The following is a 5,690-nucleotide window of genomic DNA, read 5'->3' on the forward strand; positions in this document are numbered from 1 at the left end:
GTTCACAGTTCTGGAGGCTTAGATGTCCAAGATCAAGACATTCTCATCTGGCAAGAGCTTTCCTGATGTGTCATCACATAATGGGAAGCAGAAGGGCAAGGAAAGCCAGAGAATGAACCCATCTCCAACAGCCCTTTTTACAGTGGTATTACCCTCATGATCTAAGCACCACCCATTAGGCCTTTCTTCCTAACACTGTTACATTGAGGAGAAAGGTTTTTAACCCTGGATTCTGGGGAATACATTCAACCATAGTTATTATCCTGAATTATTTAGCTGGGTCTAGTGTAAAAACAGAATAGGCAGGAATTAGAGTTAAATAGAGGAAGAAGATACCATACTGCTGATCATGAAGACAGAGAAAGCCAAGGAATGTAGGTAGCTCCTAAACACTAGAAGAGGCAAAGGAATGGATTTCCCCCCTAGAACCCCCAAAAAGAATTCAGCTCTGTCCACACCTTAATTTTAGCCCACTGAGACTGATGTGAGAGTTCTGACTTGACAATTGTAAGCAAATAATTCATATTATTTTGAGTACCTGGATTTATAGTAAGAGGAAATTACCATAGCAACAGAAAATCAATACTATGGGGGCTGGGAAGGTGGCTCAGTGGTAGAGTGCTTGCCTTGCATGCCTGAGGCCCTGGGTTCGATTCCTCAGCACCACATAAACAAAAAGAAAAAAGCCAGAAGTGGCATTGTGGCTCAAGTGGTAGAGCGCTAGCCTTGAGCTGAAGAGCTTAGGGACAGTGTCCAGGCCCAGAGTTCAGGCCCCACGACCGGACCCCCCCCCCCAAAAAAAGAAAATCAATACTATGGATATATATTCATTATTTTAAATAATATCAGAATCATGCAATTCATGATGTTTTGTGGTGTGCATTTTCAAATAAAACATTACATTTTTTTTGTTTTTTAATATAAAAAATGGCATAACAAAAGTGATCCTGGCAGTACCAGAAATTAGTTTTTTTTTTTCTTTTTCAATGTATTTCAAAGAAAAAAGAGAGCGATTTGTGGGAAAACAAGGCCAAAGACTTGTCCAAAAATGATAGGAATCACGGAAGGTTTCAAGACAGGTGGTAGCAAGGAAAACTGAATAAACGATAATAATATGAGACATTGAAAAAAGCAGAGCTGTGGAACTCAGTGACAGCACTTAGGTGATGTCATGCTCTTTGGCTTACTCTTACCTCAAAGCACAAAACTGACAAAGATTCTAGCAATACGTTGTCTATTTGCCTTTCCATGACACAGTTTTTTTCTCAGGCTGTTCAAAGAATTATACAAATATGACCATGAGGCAGTAAAAGGGAAAGAGAAATATGTTAACTCACACCTATAATCCTAGCTACTTGGAAGGCTGAGGTCTTAGAATCACAGTTCAAAGCCAGCATGGGCAGAGAAGTCTGTGAGACTTGTACCCAATAATTACTAAGGAACCAGAAGTGGTGCTATGTCTCAAGTCTTAGAGCACAAGCCTTGGGCAAAAAAGCTCAGTGGCAGTGCCCTGGGCCTTAAGTGCAAGCTTCAGTACTGGCATAGACAAAAAAAGTTGCATTTAGTAAAATAATGTGACTTTAAAAAAAGCCCCCAAACATATTTTTGTTTGTATGTTGCCTATATACACATATATACATATAATATATATATTGACCATGAAAACTGGAAACTAAGATAAAACTTAATTTTTTCTTTTTATAAAATTTTATTTTATTGTAAAGATGCTGTACAGACATGAGTAAAGTAATGAGTACACTTCTTGTTGAACATTGTTACCCCTTCTTTGTTTTTTTCCTACTATCCCTTCCCTCTCCCAATACTTCATTTTTTAAAGTTTAAACACCTTGGCTATTTTCAAGACACAGCGTGGGAGCAATATGTTCAATGAAAATACAAAATATAGATCATCTAAAGCCAAGAATTTCAGGTGGAAGTGCAGAGAGATTGGTGGAAAGACTATATTAATGTATCATATTTTTTGCAGTTTTGCACAGTGAATAATATATCAATGAGGAATAATGCATTAAACACTTCATTAAATATATCATGTATTGAAATACCAACAAATCATTTATTCTATATAATATAAATGTATATATATAGGAAATCTTTACTTGCCAGCTTTATAGTCTTTGTAGCTACTATGTATGTAACTAACTCTTAGACCTTGATTTCTTACCTTGAATTCCATCGCTTCAATTTGACAAATATTTACTGGGCAAAAAATATTCATAAGATGAATTGTATGCCCCTACCCCAAATATAGGAAAGCCCTTTAAATATGACTGTCTTTGGAGATAAAGACCTTAAAGAAGTAAATAAGTTAAAATGGAATCTTTAGGATGGATGCCAATCAAATATAACTAGTGCTCTTATAAAAAGAGATTGTACTGCAGAGTGATAGCAGATGTATGTGCACAGAGATATAACCACAGGAAGACTTGGGGAGATGACCATCCCTCAGACAATGAGGAAGGCTATCGAAGAAACTAAGCCTGTCTACACTTTGTCCTCCAAAAAAATGAATTCCTGTTGTTTGAACCACCCATTCTAGGAAGCTAATAAAGCTATTATGTCTTAGACACAGTGATTTTTGGATAGAGATTGATATTCAGCAATTTTAAAAAGCACATTTTCTAATCTTGATTCCTGATTTCCAGCAAAACAAAAAACAAAAACAGAAACAAAACACCATATCGAATGCAACTTGTTCAAAAGCAAAGTTGTGAACAAGCTTTACATTGAAAGATAATGATGGATTCTAACTCTTCTTGTGGCCTTCTGTCATTCAACATAATAGCTTGAACTTGACAATCCTCAGCTTGCACCATTTTTCCAGCCTATAAATTTGAGTGTTATCTTTGACTCTTGCTTCTTCTGTTCAATTTGTCACCCACATCTATCAGTTGTTTCAAATGTAATTCAGTTTTCCTCCTTTTTTAAAATTTTAATCACTTCATTTCTGGATTAATCCAGCATTGGATTAGTATAATTGCCTTCCCATTTTGATTCTCCTTATTCCAACCTATTCAAAGTGCTGTCAAACTTCTCTTAACCATAGCTTGTATCTTCCTGTGCTTCAATGGATATTGCTGAACTTTGCTATGTGCAAGACCCTGTGCAAAGTAATGGAAAAAATAAACCTATGATCTCCACTTTTTGGGGAAGTTGTGGTCATTTAGAAGATTCAGACACATGTACAAAAAGTTGCAATAGTCATAGTAGCTTTGGGGAACACATAGGGTATGGCAAATGGCTTTAACTAGAGCAATATGGGGAGAAAGGAAGAGAAAGTAATACTGTAATGAATAGGAGCAATCAGACAGCAAAGGGGAATGAGACATTCCAGACAAAGGGAATAATAATTGCAAAGGCCCAGAGATAGAGAAATGGCTGTAATATTCAAGAATGGACTTAACTCTTCCATATTGCTTCCAAGACTCTCTGCTTCATCTCTAATGGCGTTCATAATCGCTGTGCTACTTTCATGTCATATTACTCAACAGGCTTCTTCAACTCTAATAAAACCATTTTTCTGTTATCTAGTAAATATCACCCAGTGGATACATTTGCTACAATCCCCTCATCTGAAGTGCCTCTTTAGAGTGGCTAGTTCAGACCTAACAACATTCCCACTCTCAAGAAATACTTGAGGCAAACTCATCTTCTGTCCTGTCATTCCCATTGCAGACATTTTTGAGGTAGGCATAAACTTTTTAGTTCAATATTAGGCACTAAACACAAAATCATTTGCTCTGTCAGTTACTATGTGCAATAACAAATATTAGTTCTAGCTGTTATCACATTGCAAATTTGGCTTTAAAATAGTATTTTGTTACATGCATATAATCGGAGAATTGCTGAGTTCTCAGGTTGAATTAATTCATGGCCTGACTGGTATAAACATCAGAATAGTCACAGGGTTCAGGTTGTTGTGAAAACTGCTCTTGTGTAACAGTTCATATTTGTTCCAAGTAAATAGCTAGAAATGTCCAGTTCTACAGATTTTGCCCTGTCCAAAATGGCTACTCCTAAAAGAAACTAAAGAAGCTTCTTTAATACTACAAAGGATATGCAAGGCTCATGTTACAATGGGTACACAGATTCCACTTGTATGAAAGAAGCAGAGATATATTAAAAGGCAAAGGTCAAAGTATTCTGCAGTTGTTAATTAGGCTGTGAGGAAGGCTATGTCTTTGTGTGGCCCATGCCTCACCTTGCCCCAAACGCTGTTAACTCCCCTTTGCATTTACATTCTAAGTACCAAGTTTTACTTCTTCCATGAAGTTTTCTGAAATTCCTCACACCACAGGTGATTTTTCTCTTCTAAGACCTGTTGTACTTAGTCTCTATCAGGAATTAATATTGAGTTATTTTTCTGTTTGTTTTATAAGTTCTTATATCATAAATCAAATTTCTTGAAGAAATCCTCTTTTAAATTACAATTTACTATATTCTAAGAATTAAGTGCTTTGTGTGTTTAAATTTTTATTTTTATACATATGATTTAATTCATTTTTGCTTTATTTTTCAGAGAGGGTCTTACTTTTGACCCGGCTGGCTTTGAACTGTGATCCTCCTAACATCTGTCACCTGAGTAGTTTGGATTATAGATAGACATGTGCCACCAAGTCACATTTTTAAAAATAATCTCCTATGGTTGGACATTTAGGGGATTGATAGTTATTCGTCACTACCTCACAATATTGTAGGCCATATTTTCTTCTTACTCTTGTTAACATTTATTTCCAAGTTCTCCAGGAAAAAGTTGAAATGATTTAGTCCCACCTGCAGAATATGAGAGTCTCTTTCTTTCCAATAACAGGTGGTTTCATTTTTAAAGACTGGGGCATATTTCCTGCATTTCTGTAGTGGTTATAGACAGAGCTGGGAACATAGTAAACAGTAAACTATTTTTGAAAAGCGGATTAATAGTGTTTTTGTCCACTATTTATGACTACAAATATTTAAAGTAATTAAATCATTCACTCAACATATTCACCCCATATAAGATGGTCCTTGCTTTGCCTACTAAAAACAAAAACAGCATTTAGAAATTAAGCAAATACTTTTATGAATTATTGAAACACAGATTAAGATGCTGATAACTAATTTCAAATGTAAAATATAGAGAAGTTATTCTTAATAGTTGTCCAGAAGTCCTAAGGTGTCTCTTGGGAACAAACGATTTGTCTCATTTTTCTAAGAATAGGAAGTATTAAAACTTCTCCTCAGAGGATTAAGACTAAGACATTAGAATAAGAAAACCCTCCCATCCATTTCCTACTAGTATTTAGAATCAGAGGCTTAGCGCCAGAGAAGGCAAAATCTGGTACGGATTCTCATAGTGCCCGAGATTTTTTTTTTTTTAATATAAAGGGGCCAAACCAACACTCAAATTTCCAAGGAAAGTTTTAATGCTTCTATCCACTACCTGAGGGTATGGATGACTAGATGAATGTCTTGTTTAGCTTGATGATTAATTTTACAAGTCTCCTGTTCAATATCAGAAAGATCATACTTAGGTAATAATTAGTCCCACTTTTCCAATGTACAACTTATGTCATCTTATGTAAAGTAGTGATCATTAAAAAGCAGCATAGCCTTAAAAGTACTGATTTGAAACCTCATTTAAAGGGAAATATTCCATAATTCTTTTATAATGTTTCCTCCTCATGATTGGTAGA

The sequence above is a fragment of the Dipodomys merriami genome, unplaced genomic scaffold (assembly GCF_024711535.1).
Source record: "Dipodomys merriami isolate MVZ:Mamm:240054 unplaced genomic scaffold, mDipMer1.0.p SCAF_1, whole genome shotgun sequence".
Lineage (NCBI taxonomy): Eukaryota > Metazoa > Chordata > Mammalia > Rodentia > Heteromyidae > Dipodomys > Dipodomys merriami.